At 35.5% G+C, this 17,569-nt stretch overlaps 1 long non-coding RNA gene across 2 annotated transcripts in view; it reads left to right on the top strand.

Moving 5' to 3' along the window:
- The window catches only part of LOC106971896 (uncharacterized), a 19,866-nt gene extending 2,297 nt beyond the window's left edge, over nt 1–17,569 (top strand). For both annotated transcript variants that reach the window (XR_008300472.1, XR_008300473.1), the window contains exons 2-4: nt 3,662–3,798; nt 16,216–16,262; nt 17,443–17,569. This is a non-coding gene — a long non-coding RNA (uncharacterized LOC106971896). The remainder of the gene's footprint in view (nt 1–3,661; nt 3,799–16,215; nt 16,263–17,442) is intronic.

The raw sequence follows: 17,569 nt of genomic DNA, 5'->3' as shown, positions 1-17,569 counted from the left end.
GTGACATTGCATGCTTACCAAGATGTGGTGTTCAAAAAGTAAGGGCCAGTAAGGAGCAAGCTGTACATCAGAAATATGAAAGGAAGAAGTAAATTATTTATAAGCATTGAAGTTGAAAGGGATCCCAATCCAACTTTCTATCCATCACATGAATCTATCTCCTACTATATGCACATAATAGGTTTCATTGTTATCAACCACTCAGTGTTTCTATATGAACTCATTTAAATGGCAAATCATTTGGTATAAGATCTACATATTTTCCTATATTCCTTGTTTTTATGAATGTTTTTGTTTTTTTAATGCTTTTATGAATGTTTTTATTAATGTATTATCCTGGCATTTTGAAATGAGCTGGACAGTTTATAGCTTTTTATAGATTGTCATCCAATGTAAATTATTTTGCTTCTCTAGTCTCACTTTCTTACTGCTCTTTGACTTTCTGGCACAATTACCTGGACTATTCTTGGTTTTCCTTTTTGTGTTCCAGTAGCCTTCTTAACCTTTTCTGTGATACAATAATAATAACCAAGATTTGTTTGACAAGTTTTTCTTGTCATATCTCATCTTTCCTAACAGTCCAATAAGGCAATCAAGCACTGTGATTATTCTTATATTCATATGAGGAAACGGAGCCATAAAGAAGTTAGCTAATTTACCCAAGGGCCCACAGCCAATAAAGAGCAGATCAAACGTGGGTTTTTTTTGTTTTGTTTTGTTTTGTTTTTTGTCTGAATCTATGGCCTAAGTTCTCAACAACTTTGACCAGTCTTTGATATTAAGTGGCTGACCTGGTGCTATCAGCCAGGTCTTAGCGTTGCTGGGAGCTGGCCTGCCATAGGTAAGCCTTCCTTGATATATCCTGTGGAACAGTTTCAGAGAACATCAACATCAGAAAAGGCTACTCCCATGATCATGATGGATCAGGACAAAAATAAGACTACTCCATAACCATGTCTGAACACAGACAAAAACATGAACTTTATCCACACCACCAAATGGAATACAAAAACTGAAGATATCAAACTAATGTGAGTGGCTGTTACTTCTTTACCAGTGACAGCTTTAGCCTTGTGCTAACCTTCCCTCTTTCTACATAAGATTTATTAAGATACCCAATCATAGAATTACCCCTGCTTCTTCACAGCATCCAATTTAAAGCAAAGTCCCCCAAATCACCTAACACAAACCCAAACCTTAATGTAAGTCCTTTCTATTACCCTCTTACTGAGATGCCTCACTGTTCCCCATTTTGTGCTTTCCCTTGCTGGGATGAATAATAAGCTCAACTGATTCAACCACTGGTGAGTTCCTGGTGATCTCTGGCTACAGAGTATTGACAGTTCTTTATGGACTGTCCTATACTATGCATATCTATTGAGCAGAAAGCTCATTACTTATGCATTTCATGCCAAAGAAAGTGGGAACTGTCCTCCCATCTCCTGCCATAGGATTGTGACACCAAAGCTAGAGGATTTCCTTCCTTTCTGTATATTATATAGAGAGTTGTCTGCTAAATGCAAACTTACCAAAAGATAGTGAAAAGAACAAAATGCTGGAATAATTGGACATTATTTTTCAAGAAAAAAAGAGAACTTCAACCTGTCAACTTATACCTTGCACCATATACAAAATAATTCAAAATAGATCATAAATCTAAATGTAAAATTATAAAACTTTTAGAAGAAGACAAAATCTTTGTGATCCTGGGTCAGGCAAAAAATTTCTTAGCTACAACACTCAAAGCATAATCCATTAAAAATTTAATTTATAAAAACTCTGATCTTTGTACTATGATGTTTAGAAAGTAAAAAGTAACAGACTGAGAATGTTTGCAAAACACATATCTTATAAGTGACTGTATCCAGAATATATGAAGAACTCCTAGAACTCAATAAAAAGTAAACCAGTTTTTAAAACATTGGCATAGTTGAACAATCACTGTTGGACATATATGGATGACACAAGAAATGATACTCAACATCATTAGTCATTAGGGAAATGCAAATCAAAACCACAATGAAATGTCACTGCTTGGTCAAAATAAAAATAATTCCAAGTGTTGCTGAAGATGTGTAGCAATTAGAACTCCCAGACATTGTTGGTGGGACTGCAGAATAATAGATAGACACTTGAATAAACAGTTTGGCATTTTCTTGTAAAGTTAAACATAAGATTACCATATGACCTAGCAATCCCATTCCTAGATATTTACCCAAGAGAAATGAAAACATGCTTACACAAAAACCTGGACACACATTTTATAATAGACAAAGACTAGAAACTACCTTTTAATTGGTACATGGATGAACAAATAGTGATATACACACACACACACATATACATATATATACATACATATACATACGTACATACACATACCATGGAATCTGCTTATCCATGAAAGGAACAAACCACTGATACAACAACATAAATTAATCTCAAATGTATTATTCTAAGTGATAGATGCAAATTCAAAAATCTACATACTGATCTTCCATTTATATGACATTCCATAAAAGCCAAAACTATAATAGATCAGTGGTTGCTTGGGAGTTGGGAAGTATTGACTACAAAGAGGCTCAAGGGGCTTTTGGGGATGATGGAACTGTTCTTTATCTTGAGTGTTGTGTGGGCTTCATGTTGCATCTTTCAAAATTCATAGAGCTATACACTAATAATAGCAATTTTATTGTGTGTAAATTATATCTCAATAAGCCTGATTTTCAAAAGATGTCTTTTGAAATGGGAAAAAAAAGTTGAGATGAGGTAGGGCCAAAGGGCACCATGAATATGAAGACAGTAACTGTAGGTTGCCTGATAATTAAATTCTAAATCTTAAAAAAAATGATAACTCATTAGTGTGTAATCCACATTTTGAAAGAACTTGTACTTTCTTTCTTGTAGAGTAAGTTCAGAGTACATTGTAATGTTTTCGTACAAATGAGGAACTACTTGGTTTATAGTGGATAACTTAAAACTGGAAAGTTATTGCCAACTAATGATCAATCACTAAGACAAAACATCTCTGAAACTAAGAACTTTGGGAAAATATAATTGTATTTCAAAACCTTTGATTTATAGCTTTGCAGGAACATATTTATTGCACAAATGAGGTTCCTAATGCTGTACTGTAGAGGTAAAGGCTTTTGAGAGCAGAAAGTAGCCAACACTGGTCAAGTGTTGTGAGCAAGTAGGCAAAAAACACAGAAGCAAATTGAGCATCTTTGAACCTAGGTTGTGTTACTAAAGGGCTGCCCATGAAGTGGGAATGCCATGAAGTACTACCCTTTAGGATCATAAGTGACTGCTCTCCTCTGGACCTAGGGAAGGGGAGTGAAGTTGAGAATATTTGCTTACCCATTCACCAATTAAAAGGCACCTATATTGTTTCCAGTTTTTGGATATTATAAAATGTATGTCCAGGTTTTTGTGTAAACATGTTTTCATTTCTTTCAGGTAGATATCTAGTTTAAGAATGATTTAAAATGTGCTAAGACTTTTGTAAACTCTATTATATGATGTAAAGATCTAGCAGAGATACAGGTGGATTAATTTGAGATTAATTTCATAGTTTATGCTAATGGCCCATCCTGGACCTCACCCAATTGAGCTCAGAAGGCCTCTTTTTGATGGGCTTTCTCATTTTCCATTTCTACAGTGACAGTAGTGGCCAGAGTCTTCATCCTGCTTTAAGTGCTCCAGGCTTCTTCAAAGAGGCACTTGCAGAAGACCGCACAGTACCTGGAAACCTTCCAGTTTCACTTGTAGAATTCAGCCTCACTTATAATTCCCTGGGTGAGTATGAAACTTTATCAGACTGCCATAGAGCTGTCTGTTTAAAGGGTCTTAGTGAGCCAGGTTAGTTTATCTACCAACTCTTCCAATATCAGTAGCAACTGTTGTCTTTGTTTTCCTGAAGTTTCTTGACAAGAATTCTTTGGCAGAATCCATAAGTCAAGAAACTTTTTCCTGAAGGAGAAAAATTTGGGAGTCAAGCATTTCATATCTGGTAGGTCCTTGGAGTCAACCAGTTGTACTTTCATATCTTTCATAAAGTCATCTTTAATTTATGTATTCCTAGTTAGAAACTCCACATCATCAAATTTCCCCTAGCATCTCTTCTTCCTGCTCAGCTATAGTGAACTGTAAAGAAGAATCTCCATCCCATTTTTTAGCCCTGAATTCAAGTTCCTTCTTGACATTTGCCAGTTCTGTTTTCAGTTCTGCAATTCTCTCCAAGTCTGCTACCCTAGACCTGGGACAGAGAGTCTATATTGTTTATAGATTCTCTCTTATTTCTTTTGTCAGTTGCCAAATTTGATCTTTTCCTCTTCCAGCCACTGAAGGTTTGTCTCTCTATGACTTAGAATGTTCCCAAGCCCAGTGTAGTCTGCATTTTTTGCAATCTCTCCCCTAATCCCTCCATGGTCAGAAGAGACAGCACAGGCTACAATTTGTACATATAAATTATGTTCTCTCTTCCCAATAGTTCCAAAAAGGAGTGACATCAATTATTGAAAAGTAAACAACCAATGTTAATAAAATTTGTGGTAAGGTTTAAATAATGTGGGTGCTTTAATAGATTATTGCTGTATTGTAATCTTAGTGAGGAACCATTTTATCATAGGAAATTGGTTTCTGGAAAGGGATCATTTTGTTATGAGAAAGAGAAACCCACTTAAGCTAGAGTCCAAAAAAAAAAAAAAAGAGGATGTAGAATTGGGAAGATAACTGTATAGACAGCTCATGGAAGGCAAGGCCAGTAAGAATAACCAGACCTCATGAGGGTCTATAACCATGAACTGGTAGGCTCTCTATGGTTGAGGAAGCTATTCACTGTTTTTTTCACTCTCATTTCTAGCCTTTTTTTTTTTTTAAGAATTCTCTCTCATTTCCACTCTCATTATCTTTCCATACCCCTTACCAGATTAGCTTCAAACTAGCTTACCTACTAGAATTATTGGAACTTAAGTCTATATACCCATGAAAAATAACCTAAGTGTTTCAGTTTGAATCTGGTTTCTACTCCTGGTTCTACCCTGTAAAGTGGTAGAATGCTAAGTATCCAAAGCCTGATTCTGCTTCAGGCCCTGCTCTTCCTATGGGCTGTTTGGCTTTGGTTTCTCTTTTGATAGTCTCTCTGATTACTTGGAACTGTAGCCTTTGTCTCTTGTAGCCAGAATCTACCAAAACATTGGGCATTTCTTACATACCATCATGTGTCTAACACTAGAGGACAGGTGACATAAATCTTATCCCTATGTAATTTACACTCTTAAGGCAAGACATAGTAGGAACATTAAGCATTTATGAAACATTAAAAAATAATACAAATAAATGCCAAAATGAGGGTCAGAAAATGAGGACTAAACAAATGCAGAAAAGATAGGTATGGATATGGCCTGCAGAAAGTTTCTAGGATAGGAAGGGGGAGGAAGCTATCTTTAATAAGATTTTATTTATATTTAATATAAATATATTTATATTTAATAAGATATTAAGTGCCTACTTTTATAAGGGCTTGAGCTGGATACTTATAAATAGGCAGAGTGGAATGATTACTATTTTCCACCCACATCCAGTATGGATGTTAGACCCATGAAGTGAACTAGTATTGAAATACTTCACCTTGGAGCAAGCACCCAAAATGCTAGCAGAATTCACCTGGCAAAAGTTTTTTCAATGGTAAAGAGTTAAATGGCAATTGGTGAAGATGGGCAAGGTGGAGCTTAAAAACAAACAAACAAACAAAAACACAGTAAAGCAATCCAAAGTTGAACCATGGGTCTTTGTTGTCATCTGCAATAGTCAGGTTGAAAGAGCATGTATGTTTACCATGAGAAGGGAGATTTACGGAGTTAACATTTTACATGTGACCCCAGAACACAGTATGGTTTGTCTAGGATTTGTGTGAACTACAGTAAGAGAGCCTCTCAGTTTGGCCTGTGTTTGGGAACAACTTTCCACCTATGATTTAGGCAATACTGTATGCATTATAAAGTGTATGGTCCCTCTTTTGTAGGTGAGGAAAAATCTGAGGATATCTAGCATCTTAAATCAAGTCCTCTGTAACCAGGGAAGATGGGTTTCTCCTAACATGAAATAGTAATATCAAACAATATGCAAAGGCAAATGAGTGCCAGGAGGGGGAAACCCTGTTTTAGGGCAGCTTTTGAAATCTGTCATGTATATGCACATAGAATTTGAGGGAAGTAACCACAAATCTTTCACCAAAGTGTGAAGGAGCCAACATTAATCTCTCCCTAGATCTAAAACTGCCAAGCTAAAATTTGTTATCTGACTCCTTGACCTACTTTCTTTCCTTGCTTTGAGGGCACATCCTTACATGGGGTCTAGTCATTTATTTGCCAAGAGATTAATTAGCTTTTCAGAGCCTCTGTGCTAGTTAATAGTCCCAAAATAGACCACTAGTCCCACAGCCCATTGCTTCTTAGGAAGATGGATTATAGAAGTGACAAAATTTGAGCAAGATATATCTGTCAGTGCCTCTACGCTTATAAAAGATATGACTCCCAACCCCCTTGGCTCAGTTGGTCTCTGTTGGGTTGCCTTAATTATGCCCCTCCCCACTTCCCTCAAGATTCCTGGAGCCTTGAGTAGATTAAACATAAGTTTCAAGGTGATGTGACTAGGCAGTATGATACGGTGAATCAAAGTCCAGGTACTGTAATTAGACTTGGATTTTAATCGTGATTCTACCACTTTGGTCAGGTTACTTGCCTGGGCTTCTTTTACCTAATCTCTAAAATGTAGACTGATAGTCCTCATCTCCTAAGATTATAATGATCAAGTAGCAATGTATTAAACTGCTCACCTACAAAGTAAGTACTCAGTATATAGTAGCCATTTGTATTGTGGTGGACAGTTGAAGGCACAACATCTTCTCCCTTCAGGATATTGAGGCCTGGGAGTAAATTGGATCTACTGGGGCTGTCAGAACTTTTGAAGGGCTGAGGAACATAGATGTCTTTGGTTGAATTGTTAATCAATATAGCAGAATTTAAATTTTTCATACTATAGCCAAATATGTAAAACATATAGCACTCCATTCCTATAACTTGCCTTGATGCTTTGATACCCTTTAATGGCAGGCAAAAAAAATCACAAATTGCCAGTTATTATATGTAAATCAGTCTCTTTCCATAGAAAGGGTTGATTTAGCTTCTTTAGTGATAAATTCTTAGTCTTTCAGGGTGACCTTCCCCACTATTCTGCTTCCCAAGAGGCTGTTTGTTGTACACGACCTCATGGCAATGTAGAAGAGTTGGCTGATCTGTGAGTGGGTTCTTAGGCTCGCTACTAGGTCTTCACTGGTGTTTCGGGCTCCAGATGAATCTTGTGTTTTAGTGCCTTCTCATTCTGACTTCTAAACATTGAGTCCCAGGGCTCAAGTTTCAGATATCTTAATCAAAAGTGACCCCCTAGATTGAGTCACTTCAATTACTCATCTAGTTCTGGTATTATGGCTTTAAATATTATATAAATGCCGATTACTCCTAAATTAATATCTCTAGTCCATACTTCTTCCTTGAACTCCAGGCTTGTACGTACAAGCAATTGTCTGCTAGAAGTCCCCAGTGAAGATGTATAACAGGAATTTCAAAGTTAATGTCCAAACCCTAATTCCTGAACTTGCCTCTCAAACCTCATCTTCCATCAGTCTTTTCCAACTTCGTTGGTGACAACTGCATCCTTCTAGTTGTTCAGTTCAAAAACCTTGGAGTCATCTTGAGTGCTCACTTTTGTTCATAGCTCATATCCAGTCTTTGGGGAAATTGTTATCTCTACCTTCAAAATGTATTCTGAGTCCCATCATTTCTCACCATTTCCATTGCTACCACTGTAGTCCAGATCTCCATCATTTGTCTCCTGAATTATTGCAGTAGCCTCCTAACTAGTCTCCTTATTCTCACCCTTGCACCCATATAGTCATTTCTTAACAAAGTATTCAGAGTTACCCTTTTCAGATTTCAATCAGATCATGTCAGCTCCTCACTCAAAATCTTCCAATGACTTCCCTTCTTATTCAGAGTAAATGCCAAAATCCTTTCAGTTCCTTCAAAGGCCTTGTGGGAACTGTATGTATCCTTTCCCCCTATCCTGCACCTTGACTTTATCTTCTATTCTTGCCTCCTCAAACACTCTACTCCAGCCAGATTGGCACCCCCTATTTTCTAAACATGTTAAGTATTATTCTCCCTCAGGGACTTCATACTTGCTATTCTCTCTCCTAGAATGCTTGGGATTTCTGGCTTCCACCTCACTTCCTTCAGGTCTGCTCTAATGTTACTTTATGAGGAAGGTTTTTTGTGACAAACCTATTTTGTGGTGAAAAACCTAGAAGTTACCCTCCTCTAACCTCCTTAGAAGTATATAACTAATAATTCAAATACAATTTTAAAAAAAGACATTCTTACAATGATACTGTAAGAAAATGATGAAAAAGAGCAGCAAAATTCCCTTGAAGACAGACTTAACAGAAAAATGTTGATCCAAAGCAAAAGAAAATGATTACCCAACATCTCCACATGAATATTCAGAAACTCAATGCTTTAATTGAATATAAGAAGGGAAAACACACAGCAAAAGTAGAAGAGCTCAGGAAAGAAATGGCCAGATAACAGGAGGTGATAGCTAGATGATAGGAGGGGGTGAAGCATTAAGTGATAGGTATCAGGGGTGCCTGGGTGGGTCAGTTGATTAAGCATCTGACTCTTGAATTTTGGCTCAGGTCATGATCTCACAGTTCTTGGGTTCCAGCCCCATGTTGGACTCTGCACTAACAGTATGGAGCCTACTTAGGATTCTGCCTCTCCCTTTCTCTCTGCCCGACCCAATAAATAAGTAGGTAGATAGATAGATAGATAGATAGATAATCAAAGAAGAAACAAGAGAAAAAAAATTACAAAAAATAAAGACTAAATTATAAGAAGCACAAGGAAGACTAAGCATGACTGAAAGCCCAAGTAAGGGGTACAGAGATTAGAAGTGAAAAAAGAACAGATGAAACAGAATAAAAGAAAGATATACAAAAGACTATGGAGCAAATGGCAGATAATAGAAGACAGGTAACATACTTAATTAGCCCCTAAGAAGAAAAGCAAAACATTGGAACATACAAATATTTATAAGCAAAATTTTAAAATATTTTTTTTCTGAAAAAAATTAAAATCTCCATTTTGACTGATACATAATTATTTAGAGCAAATTTGCTCAATAAAGTCATTGGAGTTTAAAAGATAAAAAATGTAATTTCTAGAAGAAAACATAAGATCCTTACGATCTTGGGTTAGATAAAGTACAATACCAAAATCACTTAGATATAACACCAAAATCACTTCCAGAAAAGATAAAATTGATAAACTAGACTTAATCAAAAGTTAAAACTTTTGCACTTCATGAAACACCACTGAAATAAAAAGACAAACCAGAGAAAATATTTGTAAATCATACATCTGATATAGGACTTGTAACCAGAATATAGAAATATCTTAATAACTTTAATAACAAAAATAAAAATGCCCCAATTTAAAAATAAGCAAAATATTTTAATCAGCATTTCACCACAAAATATATATGAATGACTAATAAGTACATGAAAAGATGCACAAAATCATTGGTCATTAGGGAAATGTAAATCAAACCTATAATGAGATACCACTTCACACACGCTAAAATGTCTATAATCAAAAGATAAGCTATAACCTATGGCTATTTTGCTATAGCTATAAAGAAACTGGAACCCTCAGACATTGCTGGTGGGGGTATAAAATGGTGCAACCACTTTGGAAAACAGTTTGGCAGTCTCTTAAAAAAGGTAAACAAATGTACCATATGACCTAGCAATTCAACTTCTAGGTATTCGTCCAAGAGAAATAAAAGCAAATATTTTCACAAAGACTTGTACGCAAGTGTTCATAGCAACATTATTCATAATAGCCTAAATGTAGAAATAATCAACTGTTCATCAACTGGTGAATAGATCAACAAAATATAGTGGTCAATTCTTATTATTCATGGATTCTTCATTTGCAAATTTGGTACTTGCTAAAACTTCTTTGTAACCCCAAAATCAACAGGAGTTTCCCGGCCATTCTTGGATATGCACATGTGCAGAGCTGCAGAAAATTTGAGTCACCCAACAAATGCGTTCCCAGCTGAGATCAGGAAAGGGAACCTCTGCCTCCTTGTTTCAACTCTCTTCCTGTACACAATTGTTCTTTTACAGTCTATTTAGTGCCCCATTTTTCACATTTTTTTGTGCTTTTTGTTGATGATTCCCAAGCACAAAAAGATTGTGATGTACCTTGTGGAAAAAATACATTTGTTAGATAAGCTTCATTCAGGCATGAGTTACAGTGCTTGTTTGCCATGAGTTCAATGTTAATGAATCAACAATATATATTAAATATGGTGTCTTTAAACAGAAACGCAAACCATGGTTATATATTATTAGTTGATGAAATGACATGTTGCAGGAACCCTGCATTTCCCCTAGGGTCAATAATTCTGTATTCACTAAATTTAGTGTTTGAAGCTATTTTATAGAAAATAACTATGAGGGATAATAAGACTAGACTGCATATTCATACAATGGAGTACTGTTCAGCAGTAAAAAGGAGCAAACTACCGATAGCTGCCGCAACACACATGAACCTCAAAAACATGCCATGGATGTAGGAGAAATGAGAAATTGAGACCTAAAGGAACATGCCAGTTCATAAATGTACAATTAGATAATTTTATTATGGAGCAAAAAAATGCCAGAATGCATACAAGTCACACACAAATGACTACAAAGCTATAGTGGGTTTTTAGTTCTATTTATCTAGAATTAAAGCTACAGTTGTTATACATCATCACTTTTAATAAACAGAAACAGTTTTTCAATTTCTGTTAGGTTAATTGAGCTTTCTCTGACATCATCTTTTTCATAATTCTTTATCAGGCTTACTGTGAAGTCCAGATTTTCATAATTTATCAGGCTTACTTTCATATTCTATTTTTCATAATTTTTATCACTACCTCCTATGGTTGCCTCTGCCAGTGAATCTAACACATATGATTAGTTACATGCTTCAACATTCCTCAGTAATGTTTTCCACTTGTAAAAGAATCCAGATACAAAAGACCGCGTATTGTATGATCTCATTGATGTAAAATTTCCAGAAAAGGCAAATCCCTATTTAAAACTGAGATATAACTGACATGTAATTTTATATTCATTTTAGGTATACAACATAATATTCAATATACATATATATGGTAAAATGATTACCACAGTAAGTTTAGTAAACATCCATCACCACACATACATTTTTTTTTCTTGTGAGGAGAACTTTTTAAGATCTACGTTTTCAGCAACTTTTGAGTATGCAATACAGTATTGTTAGCTATAGTCACTATGCCATACATTACATCCCAGGACTTACTTATCTTATAACTGGAAGTTTGTACCTTTTGACCACCTTTACCCATTTGTCTGCCCCTCACCTCCCACCCCCACCTCTGGCAACCGCCAATCTGTTCTCTATGAGTTGCTTTTTGTTTGTTTTATGTTTTTTTTTCTTCAGATTCCACATGTGAGATCATGATACTTGTCTTTTTCTTTGTGACTTATTTCACTTATCATAATGCCCTCAAGTTCCATATGACAGAATTTCCTTTTTTATGGGTGAATAGTATTCCATTGTACATATATACCACATTTTCTTTATCCATTGATGGACACAAAGATTGTTTCCTTGTCTTGGCTATTGTAAATAATGCTGTACTGAATATGGAGGTGCAGATATCTTTTTGAGATGGTGATTTTGTTTTCTTTAATAAATATCCATAGTGGAATTGCTGAATCACATGGTAGTTCTATTAATTTTTTGAGGAAGCTCTATACTGTTTTCCATAGTGGCTACACCAATTTATATTCCCACCAGCAGTGCCCAGGGGTTCCTATTTTCCATATTTCTGGCAACACTTGTTAGTTCTTGTCTTTTTGGTAATAGCCATTCTAATAGGTGTGAGGTCATTATCTCATTGTAGTTTTGATTTGCATTTCCCTGATAATTAGTGACGTTGAGCATCTTTTCATGTACCTGTTGGCCATCTACATGCCTTTTTTGGAAAAATGTCTCTTCAGATTCTCTGCCAATTTAAAAAATCAGATTGTTTGTTTTTCTATTGAGTTGTATGAATTCTTTATATTTTTATTATTAATTCCTTATCAGACATATGATTTGTAAATATTTTCTCCCAATCCATAGGTTGCCTTTACATTTTGTTGGTGGTTTCCTTTGCTGTACAGAAGATTTTTAGTTTTTTGTAGTCCCACTTGTTTATTTTTGCTTTTATTGCCCTACTTCTGGTGTCAAATCTAATAAATCATTGCTAAGACCAATGTCTAGGAGCTTACTTCCTGTGTTTTCTTCTATAAATTTTATGCTTTCAGGTCTTATATATTCGAGTCTTTGATCCATTTTGAGTTAATTTTTGTGTATGGTATAAGATAGTGATACAATTTCATTTTTTTGCATGTGGCTGTCTAGTTTTCCCAGCACCATGTATTGAGAGACCATCCTTTCCTCATTATATATTTTTGGCTCATTTGTTGTAAATTAATTGAACATATATGCATGAATTTATTTCTGGGCTCTATTCTGTTCCACTGATCCATGTGTCTGTTTTTATGCCAATACCATATTATTTTCGTTACTATTGCTTTGTAAAATAATTTGAAATCAGGAAATGTGATACCTCCAGCTTTTTTTCTTTTTTCTCAAGATTGCTTTGGCTATTCAGGGTCGTTTGTGGTTCCATACAAATTTTAGGATTGTTTGTTCTCTATTTCTGTGAAAAATACCATGGGAATTTTGATAAGGACTGCACTGAATCTGCATATTGTTTTGGGTGGTATGGACATTTTAATATTATTAATTCTTCCCCCAAGAAACAATCTTAATTCTCATAATTCATGAGTGTGGAATATCTTTCCACTTATTTGCATCTTTTTCAATTTCTTTCACCAGTGTCTTATAGTTTCCAGTGTATAGGTCTTTCACCTCTTTGGTTAATTTTATTCCTAGGTATTTTATTTTATTTAAAAATTTTTAAAAATTAAAAAAAAAATTTCTTAGTAATCTCTACACCCAACGTGGAGCTCTAACTCATGACCCTGAGATCAAGATGTATGTATGCTCTCCCAACTGAGCCAGCCAGGCACCCCTTTTCCTAGGCATTTTAGTCATTGTGATTCAACTGTAAATGGGATTGTTTTCTTAATTTCTCTTTGTGATAGTTCATTATTCAGTTATAGAAACACAACTGATTTTTGTGTATTGATATTATATTCTTCAACTTTACTGTATTTATTAGTTCTAATAGCTTTTTGGTGAAGTTTTTAGAATTTTCTATATATAATATGTTATCTGAAAATAGAAATAGTTTTACTTCTTCCTTTCTGATTTGAATGCCTTTTATTATTATTTTTCTTTTCTAATTCATCTGGCTAGGACCTCCAACACTATGTTGAATAAGAGAAAAGGAAAATCTTATAAATATAGAAAGCAAATCTGTGGTTGCCAGGGACTGGGGATTGTGAATAGGGATTGATTGCAAATGGGCACAAGGGATCTTTTTGGGATGATGAAAATGTTCTAATACTGGATTGTGGAAATGGTTGCAGAACTATGTAAATTTACTAAAATTTATTATATTATACACTTGAAATGGGAAATTTTTATGGTATGTAAATTATTCCAGAGAAAGAAATAAAGAATTATTTCAGCACCCAGGTAAAAACATCAAGTCACTTTTTTTTTTCCAAGTCACTTTTAAGAGAAAGAAAGTAGGTTCTCTTCAGAAACATGCAATGACTTCTCATAGAAGTATCCAACACCAGAAGACAATGAGGCAATGCCTACAAAACATACAAGGAAAGAAAGTGTAGGCAAAATTATTGTACTGAGCCAGTCTTTCTCCCATCTCCCATGATCTTCTGCAATATGACTTTGCCACACTCCCATTAAAAAGTGGGGTCTAATTTTTCTCCCTTTGAACTTGGGTGGGCCATAAGGACTCTCTCATAACTAATAGAATAAAGTGAAATGATGCTAGTGACTTCCAAGTCTAGGTTAAAAGAAATCTTGCAGCTTCTGTGTAGGTCCCTGCAATACTCACTCCCTACAATCTCAGAATGCTCAAGAACCCAGGTACCAGGCTGTGAAAGCCAAACCACATGGAGAGCCACATGGAGATGCTCTGGTTGACAGCCCCAGCTGAGCCCAGATTTCAAATCATCCCAGCCCAGGTGCCAAACTGAATAAAGAAAACTCCAGATGATTCCAGCCTCCAGCTGTTTCAGGCAATCCCAGAAGTCATAGTATTGTCCCCAACTGAGGCCCCAAACATCACAGAACAGAGACAATTCATCTATGTTGCACCTCATGCAAATCCTGACCCATAGAATCTGTGAACATGTAATATGGTTTTGTTTCCCACCACTGAGCTTGGGATGCTTTGTTAACTCACAAGAGATAATCAGAACAGCAGGAGTATGGTAGAAGTGAGACTGTGTTCTTCTCATTTCCAATAATCATTTGGCTCATGATTTTGATCTGTCTCGTTACTCATAATGTTCATTTTGATCACTTGTTTAAGGAGGTATCTACTCATGTTCATTTTGATCACTTGTTTAATGTGGTAACATTACTCTTCCCTTTGTAATTAATAAATATTTTAATGTGCGGGAATATTGTAAATATTGTAAATAAGTATTGTGCCCCATACTTGTCACCCTTTTGATGCTCAAATTGGCCTAGATTTGTCTAGTGGGACCCCCTTTTAAGTTCCCTTCCATGTCCTTTTGACATGTCCCCATAACTCTTGAGCAATTTCTAATTTTTCTGCTACAAATTGTTCCAACTTTATCAATGGTATGTGGAAAACAAGATCTGGCACTAGGTAGGCTCATTGCTGTTAGTTTTTACAAATACACACTTACTGATATATTAATAAAATCTATATTTCTATATGTCCGTATACTGATAGCCATAAGTTTACACCAGTACCTCTGATTTGAAATTAATGCCACAGGGTTCATTTTTTGCCTTCTCCCTTTCCATATTTATTTGTCCTTGCTCTGACAACGAGACACCTGGTTCCCATTATCTTTAATGTATTTACTTATTTGGTTAATCCCACTCTATGTAATCAATCTCTCATCAACAGTATGGCCCCATCTTCCATGTTGGGGCCCTCTTCTTCCACTTAAGCTGCTGTACTACAGGGGCAGCCACCCTCCTACACTAACATCTTCTCAAGACCACATGGGCTGTAAAATTCCATACCACTCCTACCCATATGGACATCTTCCCCCAACCCTGCGTCCTCACCTTGCTATGGAAGTCCACCTTGCCAGTTCCTTCTAATAGCCTCGGACTGAATTGTCATAAATAGAAGGAAAAGAAAAAGAATAGGGAGAAGGGGAAGAGAAAGAGATAAAGAAAGGGGGAGCTTACTTAACTTTTCTTTTAAGTTATGAAAATACATTTTTAAAAAGTTTTTAAGAGGAAATAAGAATATCTTTAAAAAATCAAGTACCACATGTACAGTCAATTATAATTACATCTTAGAGCAACATTTGTCTTTGTTTACAAATACAACAGCAGGTGATAAAACCTAACATCTCAAACAGATTGCTTACTGTTTATAATACAAACAAATAGATATGTCTCAATTCATATTTTAGGCATTTTAATTTAAAATGTATAGAGAATCAAGGCCCCTACGTGGCTCAGTTAGTTAAGCATCCAACTTCAGCTCAGGTCATGATCTCACAGTTCGGTTTGTGAGTTTGAGCCCCTGTCGGGCTCTGTGCTGACAGCTCAGAGCCTAAAGTATACTTCAGATTCTGTGTCTCCCTCTCTCTCTGGCCCTCCCTTACTCGCACTCTGTCTCTCTTTCTCAAAAATAAATAAACATTAAAAAAAAATTTAATGTATAGAAAATCACAAACATTTAATTTGTCATTTTAATTAAATTCACAATTTTAAGAGAAATCAGATACTTTATAGACTCATTAGAAGTCAAGTTCCACTTGTAAGAAATTGATTTTTTTCAGAAGTATCTTTATCACTGAAACTATATTAGTATAAAAACTAATGAGATGTTTTCCTTTCGTTTTTTTCCTGGATGAAGCTACTGTCACTGCCTGTCACTGAAGAGCAGATAATGATTTGTTTCCAGTAAGTAAACTTGATGCAACAACATTACATATTGCATCAAGGCAGAGTTAACTTACCCCAATGTAGGACAACCATGATTTACATATGTATTGGCCTGGATTTTTTTAAAATATAGTTTCCATAAATAGTAGGCTTTAGAGCTGTGTGACCCATTTGGCTAAAAACAAAACAAATCAGGGAGAACTCAAAAAAGTCTACTAACTCATAAAAAGTTTACTAATAAAAGCTCAAGAATAAAAATAAACACTGGCTAATGAACTCAATACCTGACAACAGTTACTGACAATTTCAAATAGTTACTGATAAATACTCCAAGACATAGCCTCAAGAGGACCACATTTATTTTTCTATACATAGAGCAATCATTTATTTAAATTATGTAATGTGATTGTTATCAAAAGTGTATTTAGGGAAATAGTGATTATAGAAAAATGCTTGAATTAATTTGCCAATGAAGTTGCACATTCTTTTTTTAAATTTTTTAATGTTTATTTTTTAGAGAGAGTGCAATTGAGGAAGGGGCAGAGAAAGAGGGAGACAGAATCTGAAGCAGGCTCTAGGCTCTGAGCTGTTAGCACAAAGCTGTGGGTTGTGGGGCTTGAACCCACAAACTGCGAGATCAGGGCTGAAGTCAGATGCTTAACCGACTGACCCACCCAGGTACCACTGAAGTTGCACATTCTAACAATAATCCACATCATCTTAGATTTTAAGTATGTGGTTTCATAAAGTAGACAAATTCTATCAAAGAGCAATTCAATATAATTAATTAAAATAATTTATTTAAGTTTCCATTAAAATCAAATAAATACCACATTTGAATGATTTATATTTACATTTTTAAATCTGGCCAGTGTTGAAGAGGTTGACCAGGTTTTATATTGCTCACAGCAGAGGTAATGGGCAGTGGAACGTTCAGGTAGAGCATTTGCCACCGAAAATTCATCAGACATTTTCCTAGTAAGAGCTTAACTCCTCTTCATACTTGAGTGTGTGCTTGGCTTCCAAAGAGTAGGGTATGTAAGGGGGAGGAAAAATGTAAGTTTACTGCAGAGAAACCTTGCAAACTCTACTTCAGCCAGATAATCAAGGTTAACATCATCAATGATAAATCATGTTGATATCCTATACTCTTAATATGATGTGATGAGAATGACACTCTACTTCTGTGGTCTTCCAGTAGCTCCAAACTCCAATCTACAATGAGAAAAACACCAGACAAGCCCCAATGGAGGGATATTCTATATAATACCTGAGCAGTACTTCTGTAATCAAGGTCATCAAAAACAAGGAAAGTCTGAGAAACT

The sequence above is a fragment of the Acinonyx jubatus genome, chromosome B4 (genome assembly GCF_027475565.1).
Source record: "Acinonyx jubatus isolate Ajub_Pintada_27869175 chromosome B4, VMU_Ajub_asm_v1.0, whole genome shotgun sequence".
Classification (NCBI taxonomy): domain Eukaryota; kingdom Metazoa; phylum Chordata; class Mammalia; order Carnivora; family Felidae; genus Acinonyx; species Acinonyx jubatus.
Note: the sequence above shows the minus strand (reverse complement) of the source record. Positions and strands in the feature narration are given on the sequence as shown.